Source organism: Rhipicephalus microplus, chromosome 4 (genome assembly GCF_043290135.1).
Source record: "Rhipicephalus microplus isolate Deutch F79 chromosome 4, USDA_Rmic, whole genome shotgun sequence".
Lineage (NCBI taxonomy): Eukaryota > Metazoa > Arthropoda > Arachnida > Ixodida > Ixodidae > Rhipicephalus > Rhipicephalus microplus.
Window position 1 is genome coordinate 86,223,716 of NC_134703.1, and position 19,908 is coordinate 86,243,623.

The following is a 19,908-nucleotide window of genomic DNA, read 5'->3' on the forward strand; positions in this document are numbered from 1 at the left end:
TGCCTGGTTGGGGTAGTCACAAAGCTACTCTGTAGCCGCTGCACTAGACCCAAGCCACGGAATTTCGCACGTGGTTCTGCAGGTTGATCGCGCCGAGGTTGACGACGTGCCCCACCACGCCTTTCAGACTCTTTCCTTCTTCGCCAATAAGGTAACTCGAATCCTGCCGTGCCAAGTTCTTCGAGCACGTGCAAAATAATGGTGCCGTGTGAAAATTCTTGGTGCCACGTGTTCGTGAACATATTTGAGTATCGCGTTTGACTGTGCCCTATTCACGTGTCCTGTATGGTTTTTCCAAACACTGCTTGGTGGAGCGCCTAGACCACCGGACACCATATTGGCTGAAGTTGCGGATAATGCGTACAGGGTTGGCAACGTGGCGTCATAAAAGCTGAAGACGTTGTGTATTGCCAGCATATGACTTTACTTCACTTGATCAGGTAATCATTTCTTGTCGGCTTCAGATTTTTCCACTGGCTACTATTAAATGAGTAAGTCATTCGTACGAGCACTTCTTTTCACAGAATGGTTCAGCGATGGCTCCTACGACAGGGGCCAGCTACCAAAAATGAGTCCGGCAGGACCCGTAGTTCAAGCGATTTTTATCCCCTTACCCTTTCTCCAGTCCAGGGTAGCAAACCGGAGCTTTCTTCAGGTTAACCTTCCTGCCTTTTAATCAAAATTTCTTTCATTGTCTCTATTCTTCAGCTATAAATGTGTCTTTTTTTCCCCTTTATTTCCACCCATTTCTGTTTTTCTCCTTATTTTTTCTCTTTTTTTCTGTCTTCCACTATCTCACTCATCTCTTTTTTAATTCTAATATGCTGGTTATTTAGTCGTGTTTTTTTAGCTATAGCAGTAATGTCAACGTTGATTGGAACTGTCTACGCTCTTTTTTCTGTTGACTGTTTTGTATCGCAATAAAGAAGTGTACCATCTGAAGTTTTCAATCTTGCTGCAGTTTCTTGAGGAAGTGGGTAAAAAATTTTAATGTAGAGTTTTTCGATCTACACTCGGTTTCCTTCCATCGGTGTGACGAATGCCTACAATACTAGTTGGTGGAGGCGATGACAATTGTAGTGATGGTGAAAGTAAAAACCTGATTGATTGATATGTGAAGTTTAACATCCCAAAACCATCATGTGATTATGAGAGACATCGTAGTGGAGGGCTCCGGAAATTTTGAACACAAGTTATGACTGCAGCTGTGTTTATCACAGTACAGAAACTAGGCCATGACGCGACTCTGACGCTCTAGTTTGGTCGGCTGTCTGCAAAGCATGAGGCCATTTCACGCCACGACCATCACTCCCTAAATATGAAAGGAAGAAAAGACCATTCATTCTCTCACCCTCTCGTGACACTACGATCTATGACAACCATAAAAGTAGAAGAACGAGGCTTTTACCGTAAAGGAACGAGTGACTTACCATATAAGTGCGATGCATTTGGGGCAATGTGAGCATTCTTGGTCCCTCTTTTACGTCCCGCGTATCGGTTCCGCTAGAGAGAAGCACTACCCCGGTCATTGTGGCAGGAGAATAAAGATTCTGTCGCTCGTTATAGGACGAACTCTATTCATAGGAGACAGGGTCACGAGCGCGACTTTTATAACGCACACAACAGCGGCTACTTCACGTGCATCCGTTTCTGAGGCAGCAGGCAGCCACCATTAAATGACCGCAATTTCGCGAGACCAGACGAATACGAGGCCAGCCGCTTTTTTTTTTTCTGTCATGCACCATGAAGCAATATTATAGGAAAAAATGTAGCAAAGACATACAAGAAAAAATTCATGGTCGGGTTCTTCGGTATGCTGACAAACCCAGTGCGGCTGTCGTCCTTTTGGGCCATTAAGTCAAGAAGAGTAAGTCTTGGTGAGCGCTTCTCTGACCCAAACCACTTTCTGATATTATTATGAGTACTCTGCATGTCAGTGGACCTACTACGTTATTTGTGCGCCAGAATATCATCTCTCAAATATCTCGACGAAGTTTTTTTTTTTGAAACAGAGAGGCTGGATGTATAATCCGTTAAATGGCCTATATTATATTATATCATATTATATTATAGTGTATTATATCAATAAAAAGAGACAAGCATATAGTTGAAAGCAGTGTTAACAAACTTCTTCGTTCGAATTTTTCTGAATGAGTGAATTAACGTCCCTGCGTTACTGATCCGTAAAATCCAAGTTGAAAGAAAGCCAATACATATTTCATTGCCTGAAAATCCCAATGCTATTCATAGCCCAATGCTATACATAGCCCAATGCTAGAAAATATTCACCTATTCTGCTAATGGAAGCACTAAGCATAAATCAAATCCATCATCGCGGTTCTACAAATCACTCTACGTCTCACAATTTGTACATTGATAGTAGGGCAAATGATTATGCCAGAGGACACGTTAAAGATCGCCAGTTGGTTGAAATTTACGGAGCCCTTCATTACGGCGTCTTTCATAATCCTATGGTGGTTTTGGGACCTTAAACCCCACATATCAATTAATCAATCAATCATTCTGCCAGAAGACACTTACTGCGTCACGCTCCAGATAGCAATGCCCTGCGGCACCACTACATTAGCTTATACAGATGATGCAGTGCAACAAAATTTCTAATGCGACGAGGTTAAAAGTATGTTTTGCAGAAATTTTGGCGCTGGCGTTCCAAAAAAGAAAGTTCAGAATGAAATAGATAATGATAACGCAACCAAGCGCTGTCTCTCGTCTTGATCTATTGTGCGCATGATTTTTCGTGCAGCTGTTTTGAGCCAAGCTAACTCCTTCTATTCAGAACATCGGGTATCGTTTATCTTTTCATGTTCGAGACTACGCCCCTAAATATTCAACTTTATTACTGGTACAAGGACATTGTTTGCACTTTTCGTTTACAAAGAATGATAATTCAATGACAGCGAACTTAGTGATCTTCAAACTCACATCACATAGAGAGCCTCGTTTTTTTCCCCTTGATTTGTAGCAAAAGCCAATTTTACGACCAAAAAATTCACAGAAAAAGAAGTGAGATATGTGAAAGGATAAAGAAATTAAAAAGGCACGGAAAACAAATGCGACGCTGCCCGACTTGCGGAAGACCACTACATCCCGCTTCTCGGCGAGAAAATAGAAGAGGAAAGGAGGGCGGTAGGGGAGAGGCGGAAGAGCTAAAGCTCAGCTGCTTCGTGAAACTGTCACTCATGTCCGCTGTTTGGAGCTTCGGACGGCCTGTTGTACCACGTACTCTTTTCAACAAGACACTTCTGTCGTTCCCACGGGCAAACGTAAGCCTAACCATCTCTTTCTCTATTTAGTGTTTCCCCACACGTGTAGGCCATCGATCGAAGAGCTTGCAACGTTAACGTACGTTCCATCTACGTCTACAGAGAAGTGAGGGTGGGGTGGAGGGGGAGAGTGGCAGACCAAACGAAAACGACAGCAAAAAAAAAAAAAAAAACGGCAACGCAGCGGGAATGTCTTGAGTAAAGCTCTACATACTCGACTGGCCGAGCGAGCCGCTGTCACCTGCAATGACGGGATTGGGTACTGCACCGGACAGTGGGACATCTCGAGCGGAAGCCGGAGAAGGGACCGCGCGTCTTTGTCACCGTCTTGTTTGACCGCACAAAGAGCTTCTGTCAACAGCAGTCGGAGTATACATGCACGATGACCTCTGAAGCCCTGTAGCTTCTCGATGTGAGCTACAGATGGATGGACGCAAGGTGCTGGCGCTAAACTATATATATATATATATATATATATATATATATATATATATATATATATATATATATTAGTCGGGGAGCATTCACCCAAAAGGTAGACCACTCTGTTCTGCATTTTGTTATAGATTCACATCTGCTCTCGGCCTATCTTTCTGGCAGGACAAAGCTGTGGAGGCCTGATATGCCGAACGTAAAACCATCAGAAATGTTCATCCCATAAGTTTTCTTTTTTCCTCTAAAGGAGCCAAATCTAGAAACCGAAGCCGGGCGAGATTTTCCGCCGGCGCAGAAGACGTTTAAATACATTTCACTTTTAAAGTTATTGTATTCAGAATGGGGCCATTTATCATTGTAAGGTGAATTCAGGTTTCGCTTTGGAATAAAAAAAAATGAGCCCCATTCCGGCCTGCATTTGTCTGAATCAACCTGAGACAGGTCCATTAAACGTGCGTTGCTTCAACAATCATAACCAATACAGTCAACATAACCGCATCTAACTTGTTTATTTGTGTTCAAGTTAATTTTCTATCTTGCTATCTTTCCGGAGATAGTTAATTGTTATTTGGTCGAGGTTGTGAGTTGGTACTTAGTGAGGGACATAAAGCTGTAACGCAAACCTTAAGTACCAAATCGGTGACTTCATTCTTTGCTTATCCGACTAGTATTTTCAAATTTAGCGATGTGGTATCATGTCATTTTAACGCTTATGTCCTTTTAACGCATAAGAGGTATACATCAACACACTCTCGTAACGCTTAACATAGAAATAAAATTCCTGGAAAGTGGCATACGCTATTCTAGGGAACATTTGCGCTATGACGAAATATGTAACATGACTGCATTAACTTTCTTTATTTAGGCCTTTGTCGCTATGTCCTGCCTTCACTCTATACGTCCTATCTGACTCTTAACCTATATTTCACGCTTGGAAAATATGCGAATGAAACAATTGCGAGTTTGCACACCACCTGTGGTGCAGTCTCCGTCTCGTCCTGGTCTCGTTATCTGCATCCCAACAAGAAACCATGAATGCCTTGTCTCTCCTCCTGCTCCTTCTGTCGGGCACCATCAGTACTGCATAGAGGAAAACAAAATATATCTAAGTAACGTTGGTTTTATTTTTTACTACTCACTGATATTTACTGTTCACGATATCTTACCTGTCTCATCTCGACAATGGCCCTTAATATGATGTTAATTCTTTAGACACACGATGTGTTGTCCTAATACGGCGCACTCGGTGCTTTGCAGTAGGTAAAAAAACGAAATTTCTGTCGTATATATAAGAATGAAAATGAGCCTCGACAGAGGAGTAGAGCAGCTGGTGTCATGAAGAAATTTTTATGAAAAGACCTGTCGTAAAAGCAGCGGTATGTAAGAAGACAGGGTGATGGAAAGTTGTCAAGTGGCTCCGTGCAAGTGAGTCTGGCTGAAGGCAAAGATGCGGCTGGCCTAGCAGCCAAAGACGGGTCCACGAGTGCGAGCTCAATAAGCGATGCAGGTTTGGCCTTACACTTAGCACCGATGCAGAAAACGTTATTAGCGTCTGAATCAAAGCCATTTGGCAATGTCTACAGTTGAAACAGTGCAAAATTAAACACGTGCAAATAGACGCCGGACTGTTGCTGAACAACGCTAGTTCTGAGCCTAACTGTACGTGTTTTTCTACCTGTTTCAACTACGTGAGCAAACGTCACCTAAGCCACAGCTTGTATTCTATTCCTGAAAATATTCACAGCATATCCATGGAGTAGATGATGATGAATGGGGCGCAGTGTCCAACTGTCCATCCGTCGATCCATTCATACGTCCGTCCATTCGTCGGTCGGTCGGTCGGTCGGTCGGTCGGTCGGTCGGTCCGTCGGTCAGTCGGTCAGTCAGTCAGTCAGTCAGTCAGTCAGTCAGTCAGTCAGTCAGTCAGTCAGTCAGTCAGTCAGTCAGTCAGTCAGTGAGTCTTTCTGCCTGCCTGTCCGGGTGTCTGTGCGTCTGCCCGTCCGTTCGTATGTCTGTCTGTCTCTCCATCTACCCGTCAACTATACGAACACCACTAACGCCGTCTAGTGATCTTATTCCCAGAAACGTAAACAGAAATCGCGATCTATTGAGCAATACATAAATAGACATGGCTACATAAAACTACTTTACTACTGATAATAATAATAATAATAATAATAATAATAATAATAATAATAATAATAATAATAATAATAATAATAATAATAATAATAATAATAATAATAATAATAATAATAATAATAATAATAATAATAATAATAATAATAAAGTCGGAAAGTACATAGCTGTATTTCTCAGTCGATCTCATCACCCTCACTTCAATGGTGCCAAAGTATGCAGCTTTTCTTATAAAAAATAAATAACAGCAAGGATTATTTTCTGAGTCTTTTTTTTTCAAGTGGGGAAGACGATGGCAGTGGTACATGAAGTTCAAAGACTAAAAAGGCTACCGGCATGATAACAAGATGACCAAAGCACAGTTCGAGATTGCCGCGAACATTATTAACACATCTTAACATTAACATCATTGTCACCCAATGATGTTCCACGAGAGATTAACACGGGTCCAAAAGTTGATATTTTAGATTTCATTGAGTATTTTATATTTCGTGCACCTCTCACCAGGTAGCCCGAAAGTCAACTTCGTTTTATGATTAACGGCATACCTTACAAGAAAAAAAATATCCAAACTTCACCAACACGGAGCCACCAATTTCGTCACCAGTCATTTTCGAAAATTGCAGATGCTATAAAAAGACAAATATTTTTGTTTCAAAGAAGATATTTTTTACCTGAAATGCATGTCTAATGAAAAATGAATTCATACGGTTTCAAGCTTGTAGACCTTGAGAAAATACCTTTTAAAAATGTCTAATTTTGCGACAGTTTGAAATAAGTTACGTATTCGCCATTTTTTTTTTCCGAAAATGGTGCAAGGAGCGTTTTCAAACTTGACACGTTTTAAGGATATAGTGTGTTCATTTAGTACATAAATTATTGCTGCCGTAGGGCAAATGTAAATTTTTTATATATTGCCTCAAAATTCTCATATTGGCAAAAGTATACTCCACTTAAATTTGAATAATAAAAAAACCCCATCTGCGATTTTTTTTACAATCTCGTAAATAGACAACCGAAGGCCATCATACAGTAATATAGAAAAACATGTTGCATTATTTTGTTTTAGCAACAATATTCGTGGTACAAATCAGAGCTTTTCGATGATGCAGTGATAAGTTGAGAAATCTAGAAATCGGAACGGAAAAGTGGCAATGAGCTTCAAACGCGAGTATACGTGACCGCATCTGGTGAAGAAAGGCTGTTTTAGCAGATAGGAATAACTATTTTGAACACGATATTCTACAGTATCTGAATTCACTCTTATACGTAGAGCACTGAGACTTCTAATATGTGGTGCCTCTCCATTACTGACACACAGATGGAGCTGCTGTGACAGCCATGTGTTTGCAACACGTTGGGTAAGAGAATTGAATGTTGAATGAGTTCATAAATGATTCATAACAATTTTTTATCATTTGGGGCACGAAGACTGCCGCATTAGACTGAAGAACACGCTTTAGGGCAAGTTGTCATCCGTCGTCTGCTCTACAGATGAATTGTTGTGCACCGCATCTCGGAGGCAATGCTTTAGATCATATGTTTCAAAGTAGGGACAAAGATTACGCCTCCCGTAATTTTATCGACAAAAACGTTGTGAAATTCATTTTAACGTACTATACTTCAGTTTCGCATTCGCACTGCGGATACTTGCGCACGCTGTTTTACGTCTGCTCTAATTAAAGGTGAGAGACAGGAACAGACGACAGATAGATCACTTTCGTGCTGCTGGTTTCACGCATAGTTGCATTGCCAGTAAGTTGAGCCTCAAGGAGCGTGGCGATGGCTGACCACTTCAGCCGGGATAGAGTTTTGTTCAGATTACCTCATGTTGCATAAAAAGAAAATACCTTATCAAAGAAACTTTCGCAAGGTCGAAGACATCAGCCTGTTTGCCCTCCAGAAGCTTTTGCCAAAAGCTGCCCGCCATGCACATAACAACGACCACGTCTGCCAGAACTGCTTCAGACGCCTCAGAGATATGCTGTCTTCGGCTAATGGCTTCTCAGCTGAAACAGCTGATGAGTTTTTGCCGGAAGAAGAAAAAGGCAGAAGTCAAGAGCGGTGCGTAAACACGCCTGAAGCATTGTCACATATGCGACTGGAGAAGCTGCATGCGCAAAATAGCAAAGTTCATGCAGAGCCAAGACAACGTAGCAGCAATTCTACGGTAACTGTGAAATGCCACTATAACATGTGTAACCGCCACTTTCAACCGTCACATCTAAAATGCAGTGTGTGTGCCCAGTGGTTCAAGAACTTCAAGCAAGCCTTTGAAGCGTGTTCTTCGTATCAAGAGCGCATGCGCTTGTTGACACTGTTGTCGAGCGATATAGAGCGCCGAAAACTCCAAGCGCTTATACCAAACTTGTCAGTTTAGATGATATACAGATCCCGACGCTGGCGCGCAAAACACGGGATATGGTTAGCACCAAATGCGGTAAAAAGGACATGGCTGAACCCAATGAACGTCCAGGCAGCTATGGCTTACTACTCTAAAGATGAGTGTAGCTGTTCTCGCCAGAGTCCCAACATAAAAGATGTGCCCTTTCGAGAACACACCGGACGCCTTTGAGAACGCCCGCAACGCCAAGCTGGCTCATTACGAGCCGGTGGCGGCGTTTCTCCGTCGCCGGTATCAGCGGGTCACCGTCGACGTCGTCATCGTGGGTGCCCTTGGCGCGTGGGCCTCGGCGAATGATCTCGTACTTCGTCGCATTTGTTCGAGCCCCTACTTGCGCTTCTTCAAGAAACTTTGCGTAAGTGAGGTCATCGCTGCGTCCCGCGCGATTTACCAAGAACACTTACGGCAAAGCCATTGAGTGACTCGCGTCCGTGTATGCTATTGCTTGAAGTACTGACATGGGTGTGCGTGCTCGCCATTTGTGAACAATTGCGGTCCTGGCATGCGCTACTTTTCATTCTCACGCGCCACGCTTTTCTCGGCCGTGTTGTGCCACGTGCCCGGTGAACTTCGTCGCGAGAACTCTCTGGCGAAAGCCATGTCTCTTGTTCGGACTCATTCACGTACGGCCCCATGCAACATAAATAAAGCCATCTGTTATCATTGACGGAAAAAAGGAGCTTGTTTCGAAAAGGTTTATGACCCGTTCGGTGCGAGAAGCTTACCGTCTCTTCAGAGGAGCTAATCCGAACACGTCTATTGGGCTCTCAAAGTTTTATTCACTGAGGCCGAAGTGGGTTCTTCTTACACCACACCAAGAAGTGTGCCTTTGTATATACTGTGCTAATGCCACGGAGTGTGTTTATGCCCTACAAGACCTCACCGATGGTGCCTACACGGCGGACTTCTTAAAAGAACTATGTCTTTGCAGCTCCCCTAAATGTGATTGTTTTTTAGGCCATTGTGACTATTGTGCTAAGGAGGACGCTCTGACAGCCACATGTTTAGGAATCCCTGAAGATATTGAGGTAGCCTATGCAGTATGGGAAAATGGCGATCTAGTAAAAACAGCCCAGGCAAGTGCTTTTCTGCGAGAGCTAAGTCTATGGTTCGTGAAGTGGATTACCCATGATTACATAAGATACACTCATGAATCAGCAATACGCCAGCCGAAAAAGAACCAAGAAAAAGAATCTTCCAATTTTCACTTTGATTTCGCCGAAAATTAGACAGCCATTTTACCGAATGAGGTACAGTCGTATCACTGGCACAAAAGACAGGTGTCTATATTCACGTGTGTCGTCACAAGGAAGCAATCAATTCAAAGTTTTGCCGTCATCAGTGATGAAACATGCCATGATGCTGCACATGCCTGTTTTGCGCTACAAATAATCCACAACTATATGGAAGAACAACTTAAGCCTGACACGCATGTTACTTATGTTTCTGATGGTGCATGCAGTCACTTCATAAACAAGTACCAGTTGTTCGAGTTATGTCAGAAAGATCATATATCAACAAAGCGGATTTTTTCGGCCACAGGACATGGCAAGAACTCTTGTGACGGCGTTGGTGGCCTACTAAAGCATCAGGCTACGCTCTACAACCTCAGAGCGGCAAGCCCAGCTGTGATTATGTCAGCATCCCAAAAGGTGGCGCAAATGAGCGCGAATCTCAAGAATGTCAAGCTGCTGTGTGCAAATGCAGACGAGCTAGAATCATTCCGTCAGTTTAAGAAGAGCCAGTGGAAATCGTTGCCACGTGTTCAGGCATACGTTCTTGGCATGCTTGGCTAAGCACATCTGAGGGCACTGATCGTGGTCGTGTTTTGTTAGCGTCACGTACTGCTATATGTGATTTGAAAAAGATGCAGCCATTTTGAGCGCATCTCTTGTTTCACGCAGTCACCACCAAAATACCAGTGAGGGTACTTCAAGCGCATATGCTTTTTCTAGCGAGACCCAACACTTGCGTTAGAACATTTTCAAGTTAGAGTTTATCTGCAAATATAGACAGATAGAAGGAACGAAAACAGGGGGAAAAGAACGGCAGGGAGGTTAACCAGCCTATAGGAATAAAGACAGATGTTTTGCAACTGAGTTACAGTGCCGAAGATTTCCTCCATTACAGCTGTGTTATCAGGAGCATAAATGCGCCTTCATGAGTAAGTATTTGTCACAGTGCTAAAACAGCCTTTCTTCACCAAATGCGGTCACGTTTACTCGCGTTTGAAGCTCATTGCCGCTTTTCCGTTTCGATTTCTAGATTTCTCAACTTATCAGCCCATTCTCGAAAAGCTCTGATTTGTACCTCAAATATTGTCGCTCAAAACAAAATAATGCAACATGTTTTTGTATATTACTGTATGATGGCCTTCGGTTGTCTATTTACGAGAGTTTAAGAAAAATCGGAGATGGGGTTTTTTTATTATTCAAATTTCAGCGGAGTACACTTTTCCCAACACGAGAACTTTGAGGCAATATATAAAATTTTACATTTGCCTTACGGCGGCAATAATTTCTGTACCTAATGAACACACTGTATCCTTAAAACATGTCTAGTTTGAAAACGCTGCTTGCATTACTTTCGGAGAAAAAAGGGGGAATACGTAACTTATTTTAAACTGTCGCAAAATTTAGACAGTTTTAAAAGCTATTTTCTTAAAGTCTACAAACTTGAAACCACATGAATTCATTCTTCATTAAACATAAATTTCAGGTAAAAAATATGTTCCTTGAAACAAAAATATTTGTCTTTTCATAGCATCTGCAATTTTTAAAAATGACAGGTGACGAAGTTGGTGCCTCCGTTTTGGTGAAGTTTGATATTTTTTTCTCGTAAGTTATGCCATTAATCATAAAACGAAGTTGACTTTCGGGCTACCTGGTGAGAGGTGCACGAAATATAAAATACTCAATGAAATCTAAAATATGAACTTTTGGACCTGTGTCGATCTCTCGTGGAATCACCCCATTATCTTCACTGCTTATAATATAGACCACTTTCGGCTGGCGTTTCAAGACCGAAAGTGAGCCTCATAGTGAGTCACCGTTACTCCTATCGTATGACGTGTGCTGTCGTCCTGGATATAAGAGTATGGGAAAACTCTTTCACCCACAGCAGCATATTTAAAGAGTAGAATATGGGGTACAGAGTTCCATGGACCATTGACAATCACTCGCGGCTAGGACAGAGTACAGAGAAATCGTGAAGTAAACACTTTTTAGTAAACCATATTTTATGACATATGTACATTATGAGCTTGCCTACATCCAATGAAATGGAACCGCAGATCACATAACACATATTCCTTTTTTTTCTTTTTAACGTGGTTATCCTAAAGTGATGCTTATATTGATGCCTTGTTCAGCATTATTAGAGAGTACATGTCAAGAGCTGTGCACTGTACTAACACAGTTTTATCTGTGTTGCCTCTCAATGCACTCGTTTGTGACCAGTTGTAAGGAGCTAATTGAGCCGTCGTGCAGTAATTTACCCAGAGGAAGACAGGAGTGCGCAAGAAAGCGGCCGGGAAGCAAAGTTCCTCCCGTTGGGAATAGGCCGCGGTAAACCAACTCTGACTCGCTGTCGATCGAACGAGAGGCTACGCGAAATCACCCTTTCCGAGCTTCGGGGAATCACATTACGCGGCCTTCCTAACAAGCCTCGAACGACAGGGCCTGTTTTGTCTGCCGTCTCTCACGCTTGGGTGATGGATGAGTCTTATTGTGGGCCACGCATGGGAGAGTGGTATTACTCTCAATTTCTTTCTTCCGTTGCTTTGAACTACGAGTAATAATTGTTTTAGGTAAGCTAATATTGGTGTTTCACTTTCTTTTTAGCGTGACAAGCCTCATCAAACCCGAAATGTTCCGCCAGCGTCGATGGCATCTGCGTCAGAGGAGCGGGAGGTGGCCCTCCTTAGTTGCTCGAAGCTTCAGGCCCAAAAGGTCCTGGTCCGCAGGGATAACCAAGCCGCCATCACCAATGGGTCCCGGAATAGGAACTCAAGCAATCGAGGAGCCTTTTAAGGACTGCACCTCTCTTTTCTCTTGAAATAAACGTTTTAAGTCAACAATCCACACTACTGAGGGGAAAAAAGCGGGACTGCCAAGCTTCGCCTGTTAGAGCTGAACGCGATAGCGAGATCCTGTTCATAGTGCACCCTTAGAACATTTGGTGCATGAAATGTTTTCGAACTTGCTATGCACCCTCTACGTGGCCTTAAGGGAACAGGCGCCGTAACATTTGTGACTTTCGTAGTGGGCGACTGGTTTTAAACCATGAAGCCATTATGATAATCACATGTTATGACGCCCGATGGCAATGTACGCTTGTAGCACGCATTATTACTGCTATATTTTATAGAGTACTGCGAAGTGTATATACAGGACACCTGTGTTTGTAAAGTGTGAAATTTAGCTTAACTATATTTTCAAACAGAGGAAGTTCTTGTCACTGTATTCCGAAGCAGAGGCACGACAGCGTTGAAACATCGGCTTGCCACGCAATAACCCAGGTTCGATTCAAACTCGGACTCAAACGACCCAGCTTCGTTCTCGGCTCTGGCCCAGAACTTATTTAGTATCTCTTTTGTTGGCATCCTTCGCAATTTTTTCGTCACGCATAAGATCCTTTTTTTTTCTCTCACAACCAACGTCGCCGACACTGCCCTTTCTGTGGAACGAGCTATTTAATAGTATCGCTTTAAAACTAGCACCACATGAAGCCATTCATATATGGATCTCGACGTTACATGTCACCATAGTTGTTGAAGTACTCATGACCACACATAAATTTTTCTTTGTGTGATGACGTAATCACATTACTTTGTCGTTTGTGCGAAAATGCGCTGATCAAGAAGGCAGTTCAAACAAAGGTTAGTAGGTGCAGAGAGCTTGCCTACCTCTCATCCTGGAGGCAACACCAAATCCTGTTAGATCCATAAGCTGAGAAGCATAGGGTGAAGGGGAACCTATATATATCGCCGAAAAAGAAAAAAAAGATTACAGCTTTCGCCTACGATTAAGCGAACGGATGAAAAACCCTGCGAGTTCAGCACTACCACGGAGACTTGCATTAGACGTCGACTACTGAGGTTGGTTTTGTGTTAGTTACAGCGGCCCAATTTATCCTACTAGTCCTATTCCATTGTACAGTGTCCTTCACGCGAAAAAAAACGGCCCTTTTTTTAGTGCATCCAGACTGGAGCCCGTTTATTTTTAATAAAGTTGTCTCTCGACGCTAAGAGAAGGAAACTTTTTTTACAAGTGCAAAAGGAAACCCGCTGACACCTAGGAAATATCCAGGTTTATTAGACAACTTCGTCGACAACACAAACCAAGTCTATTTTTCCAAAATACATTTCTTCAGCGACAGGAAGTAATGGTCTACGTCATAACGTCCCAGCTTTTTCCGGCTGGTTTTGCCTCTATCTTACTTGAGCGTTACAAACAGCTCATAACACTAACCGCTGGTGATACTACTTGAGCCTTCTTTTTGGTTCCCTTGTGGCTACAAAGTGCCTCCGGCCAGCCAGGCCATAGCTATCTGGACAGGAAGGTAACTACAGCGGAAGCAGGAGCTCCTCCACTTCCTCGCCTAACAGGCAATTCAGTTTTTTGAATCTAGAGATGTATTTGTTTCGTGAAGTTTGAAGAGTTCACGTGGACGCATTGTAGCTGCAGAACATGATCCTAATATTGATGTAACACTTCCTTCTATCCTCCTAGGTCTTTTTTCTCCTAGTTAAGCGCATCAGAAGCTTACTGTTTGCAAAGCATTTAATCCCGAGTACGCCTTTCAGGGTAATTTTCTGATTGGTATTAGGAGAATATGAATACCAGCGGGAAAATATTTTAGCCTAAAATATCAGGTGTCCATGCCTAAGCAGCTGTAGATCTTTCTATCTACTCAGTTCTTATTTATTTATTTCTTTACCTCGAAGTTCCATTTTCCTTTATGGAAAAGCTATGGCGCCTTGATGTTTGCGTCCCGCAGGACGCGCGCTCAAAATGAAATTTGTCACGCACAATGCGGCATATCATATGGTCGATGTCTTTGGTGCAGTAGACGTCGCATTCCGCATTGTCGGTCCATCCGATGAGGGTTGTATATGCTTTTGTGAAGGCAACCCCCAACCAAAGGCGAAAAAGAAGCGAAGCTTCACGTCGACGAAGTCCGGATGGAGGTCGAAGTTCCAGTCGACGGTTTATTTGGTAGATTCTAGAATGTCTTATCCTTGGGGTATTCCACTCCAGCAGATACAGACTACGTGCCAGGCGACGAAGTTGCTTTGCAGCGTCAGTCCTGGACATTGTGGGATCAGCGGCAATGATTCCGCAGACAACGCGGCACGCACATCGCACCAAGAAGAGCACACCCGTCTGATTCCTTTGGGCCCTATCTTACCAGAAAACGTTGCCACGTTATACTTGCTGGGCGAGCAAGGAAAACACTCCTTCTCAATCACCGAATGCCAATAGCTCATCATGCCCCTAGGAAGATGGCTGCCGCTGCCACCATCGTACGGCGAGTACGGCTTCACTCGCGGGTGATAATTTCCCCTCTAGCAGTTTTTTTAAACCTGATTAGTCTGTTCATGAATTTCTGGGGCCAGTTTACAACCCCGTAGTTGTCTGACTCACTCAGCAGGCCGCGCTAGTGTGAATGACAGACGGACGCATGGACGGACGGAGGCACGGATGGACAGACAGACCGAGAGACAGACAGACAGACGGACGAAGGCATGGACGTACGGACGCTAGGGTGGACGCATAGACGAACGGACTCAAGGATGGACGCAAGGATGGACGAACGGGCGCACGGAAGGATGCACAGAAGGATGCACAAATGGACGCATGGACGGACGAAAGCATGGACGGGGGCATGGACGGACGCATGGATGGAAGGCTGCTTTCGAGAATGAACGGACGGACGGAAACACCGACAGATGGTTAGACACAGGCACGGCGGATTGATGGAAGCTTCGCGCACTCATTATCATTTACTCCGTGGATATACAGTGAATTTTTTTGAGCATGTATAGCGTTCAGTGTAGCGTTTTGAATCGACAAGCTTGTTGTGCTTCTTCGAACCGCTTGCCTTAGAGTATCTTGCCGGCACGCTTGCTGGCATCCCCTCAAACCACAAGTTTCGGTAAGTATAAGCAAAACGCATAATAACAACTAAAAGTTCGTAGTCACCGTTCATAGGATATTTTTGGCTGAGCAGCGATATTAGAATTGTAAAGAAAGCTCACTAAAACGGTCCAGTTTCCGCAATGAAATCAGCGACTCAACTGTTGGTCTATACCAAGAGCTGGGTATCTACGCACAGACTGATTTGGCATGAATACTGAAGGTTTTTCCCAATTCCTGTTGGACGGCTTACTGCTCTCCCATAGTTGAGTACCAAGTACTCAAAATCGTTAAATATTTTTTCAACACAATTTTATTACATCAGACAGTTGTACTCACCTGAAATGTCGTTACCAGTTTGCAATGAAGTTCCCTGTATGAGTGTTATTGAAGTTCGTGACAATAAATTTTTCTGAACACATGAACCAGATGTCATCGAGGGTCTGTCATATCTGTAAGTTTTTCTAAGCACATGAGTGGCTCGTGCAGAATGTCTGGCCATTCATTTCTTCTCTTCACAGGACGGCGTTACGCTCTCTCATAGTAGAGTACGTAGTACACTATCAGGCCATATTAGTAACACCCTGAGTAAGCGCCAGAACAAGAATCCTTTATTACAGATAATGCTGCTGTATTTACACTGTAAGTCTTTGCGCACGCATGCGCATACGTTGGTGCAGAGTCCGCACTCTAGACGCCGCGATATGGCACTTACTTTCCCTTAGACAATGCCCAGTCTGTCAGGCTGCCTTCTTATGCGTGTAGAACGCCTGGGAAGTTCAGACGCTGTCTGTGCCCAACGTTACTAGATACTTTTTTCAGTTTGCGAACTGCGGCGCCACGAGTGTCACCCTTCCCTGTACCGGTCAAAAAGCCGCAAGCGCGCCCCCTCTCGGCGGTGCCCGGACCCACGCCGGCGGAGTTACGGCAGTTGTGTTCTTATGCCGGGTGCTGCTTTGTTGCTTTCAAGTGTGCTTCGTAGTCATCGCTGTCACTGAGTCCCAGCAAGATTTATTTCGACGTAACTCGCGTAGTGTGTGCTCTGGCTGCAACTTACTACGGTAGCGATCAACGTGGTGCCCGGCGTGGCACCGACGCTGTCAGCGTTGGCGTGATCTGCATGGTGCCGGGTGTTTTTTAATGTCTTCAACTCAGTCATCGCTTTCCCTGTGAGCTACACAGCTCACATGTGTCATGTGACGGTTCTTGAATGTGAGAAAACATGCCTCGCTGCTTTGTGACTGGTTGCCGAAGTGGGTACGATTCGACGAAATCCGCGGCCGAAAAGAGACATTTTTTCAAGCCTCCCGCTGACAAGGTGCGCCTTCAAGTGTGGCGACGGGCTATACCGAGATCGGATAAGGAACTGCCAAGCTCTTGCGCTGTTTGTGACCTTCACTTCCGAGAGGAAGATATTGCGAAGGACTACGTGCACCACGTTCATGGTGACGTAGTTCTCATTCCGCGTGGTAAGTGGGCTCTTAATGAAGATGCTGTGCGGCGCATTTTTCTGGGCTTTACACTTTAACATATCCGGCGTCATTAGATGGCTGTAGTGCGTGGCTCATCGTACAATAATATCGAAAGTTCTACGGGCCAAAACCACGTTATAATTATGAGGCACGTCGTAGTGAAGGGCTTTGGAAATTTTAACCACCTGGGGTTTCTCCAACGTGCATCTGATTCGAAGTGCATAGCCCTCTAGCATTTAGACTTAATGCTGTGGCCCACTGTCAATGGTTTTTTTTTACATAGGCAATCGAATTTTAAAGAACAGGAACGCAAAAGAGCTGTATGAACAGAAGTCCCGCAAGATTCGGGCATCGCGCTCACGTCTCTGCCGTGTGGCATCGCCTTAGCGGCTCAACTGGTGATTTACTTGCACACTCGTAATAACCCTCGCTCACCCTCTCAAGAAATAACTCCCATTACACAAAATTACCCGCGTAAATTCCGTTTAACATTGCGCGAAGGCTCCGTTACGATGCGGCGACCGGTCAAATGGCGTCGGAAGCGCCACCTAGAGAGCGGGAAACGAAGGGGGCCGCGTTTCGCCGCCGCATCCCGGCGGAGTTTGCAAACTGAGGTAATCTAGTAACGTTGGTCTGTGCCTTCGATCATGGTTCACTCGGCGCCCACGATGTGCCCAGCGGTAGGTCGGTTGACTTGATGTCACCTCCCGGAGGTTGGTCTGGTGAAGGTGGACCACGTGGGGGGGGGGGGTCATTGCTCAGAAGATAGGGTTGCGCAGAGCTCCTGCTTTGCGCAACCCGATCTTCCGTTGGTGCTGCGGCCGCAGTTGGTCCACGTGATGTCACTGCATTCCTCCGGTGGTGTCCATCATGACCAAGCGCTTGCCTCTTGATGCCGTCACTGTGCCGGGTAACCATCTCTGACCGGCTTGATTGTACTGGCGTGCCGAGCCAGGCGCACCCTGAGGAAAACGCAGCTTTTGCACTGGGTCCCGGTTCACCGTGCGGTTCCGGTCCATCTTCTCTAGAAATGGTGCGCTTAGACGGGTCCTTGACTGAAAATCTAGCATCATCTGTGCGGGTGACTGGCCACCTTGAGTCGGTGTTGCCCTGTAACGCAGTAAAAGCTTGTTAATTCGACTGAGCCAACTCCCCGTTTTGTTTTTATCGACTCCTTCTTTATTGGTGCGCACAGCGTGCTCTGCCGATCCGTTTGATTGAGGGTAATATGGGGCGGAGTTGACATGGCGCACCAGATTATCTTCAAAAAAATTTTTAGTCACTGAACTGCTAAATTGCGGCCTATTGTCGGAGACGATTGTCTGAGGCAGGTCAAAACGAGCGAACATACCGCGCAGAGCTTCAATTGTGGTTTTGGCACTAGCCGTTCTGAGGGGTACTGCTTCTAACCATTTAGTTTCCGCATCCACTGCGACCAAAATCATGTGCCCCTCTACCGACCCCGCGTGGTCGATGTGCAGGCGAGACCAACGTTTGTTGGTTTTCGGCCAGCTAATAGGGGCCTGCCTTGCTGGCATGGACCAATTCTGGACACATGGCTGGCAGTTGTGCACCAACTCTTCTATGTCGTGGACTAATCCGGGGTACCAAAACAATGAGCGCGCCAGACGTTTTATAGCCGTCATGCCGGGATGGGAATTATGGAGTAGTTGCAGCATATTTGACCGCACTGCTTCGTCCGGAACCACCCTATGACCCCAGTAGATTAGTCCCTTACTCACAGTAAGATTGTGTCTGCGGGTGAAGTACGGCAGGAAGCCCTGTTGCTCCTGCCCGAGTTGTTTAGGCCAGCCGAGCAGAATCCATGTCTTCACCTGTCTCAGCAGATCGTCATCGTTCGTGCTGTCCGCCAACTGCTGCGTGCAAAAAGATAAATCTGCCAATGTTTGCGCATGCAGCACGTATTCTACGAGATCATAATCATGGTGCTCTGGTTCTGGCAAAGGCAAACGGCTGAAGGCGTCCGCATTCGCATTCAACGGCCCCTTTCGGTACTCAATGTCGTACTGATAAGCGGATAATAACAGTGCCCATCTCTGGATCCTGGCTACTGACAATAGGTTTTTTGCAATGGAACAGCCCTGTCTGTGGCTTATGATCAGTCACGAAATAAAATTTGTTCCCGAAAAGGTAGTCTCGGAACCTTGTCACCCAGAAAACCAGCGTAAGCGCTTCTTTTTCCAATTGCGAGTAGTTGCGTTCCGCTGGTGTTAAGGTTCTCGAGCGAAAAGCTTTTGGATAGTCTATGCCATTAATCCGGTGCGACAACACTGCGCCCAAGCCGACCAACGACGCGTCGCACTCCATTCTTAGAGGCTTTTGTGGGTAATAGTGGGCAAGAAATTTAGCCCTCACCTAAGGCAACCTTTACTGCCTCGCATGCCCTGTCATGTGCTGGCCCCCAGTTTCATTGCACTCCTTTTTTCAGTAGACCATATAAAGTAGCTAGTGTCGTTGACAAATTAGGCAGAAACTTCGCATAGTATGTCACCAAGCCCAGGAAAGACTTCAGCTCGCTTACCGATGCTGGCTTCGGCGCTGCTAGTAGCGCCTGTAGGTTGTCTTGCAGGGGCTGAACGCCATTCTTGTCGATGCGATGCCCTAGAAACGACACCTGCGCTTCTCTGAATCGGCTCTTAGCTTTTTTAAGCTTCAGGTTGTTTTCCAGCAGCCGCTGAAATACCTGCCGAAGCACGGAAGTTTCGTTTCTCTTTTCCGCGACGATGATGTCGTCGAGGTACACTTGTACGTTCGGCACCCCATGCAGTATGGAGTCCATGCATCGCTGAAACAGTGCGTGGGCTGAAGCAATACCAAATGCTAGTCGATTGTAGGAGTGCAGGCCTCGGTGTGTGTTTAGCACTGTTATCTTCCTGGCTTCTGCGTCCAGTGGCAGCTGATTGTAGGCGTTGCGCAAGTCCAGCGTTGTGAAGACTTCCCCTCCGGAAAAAGCCGCAAAAATGTCTTCAACTTTGGGCAAGGGGTATTGTTCCAAGTGTGATGCGGGGTTAACG

At 45.0% G+C, this 19,908-nt stretch overlaps 1 long non-coding RNA gene across 1 annotated transcript in view; it reads right to left on the reverse strand.

Annotated features, from left to right (window-relative positions):
- Positions 1 to 4,698: 4,698 nt before the first annotated feature.
- LOC142813949 (uncharacterized) overlaps positions 4,699 to 19,908 on the reverse strand; it is a 168,155-nt gene continuing 152,945 nt past the window's right edge. The window contains exon 3 of the long non-coding RNA XR_012894752.1: positions 4,699 to 4,799. This is a non-coding gene — a long non-coding RNA (uncharacterized LOC142813949). The remainder of the gene's footprint in view (positions 4,800 to 19,908) is intronic.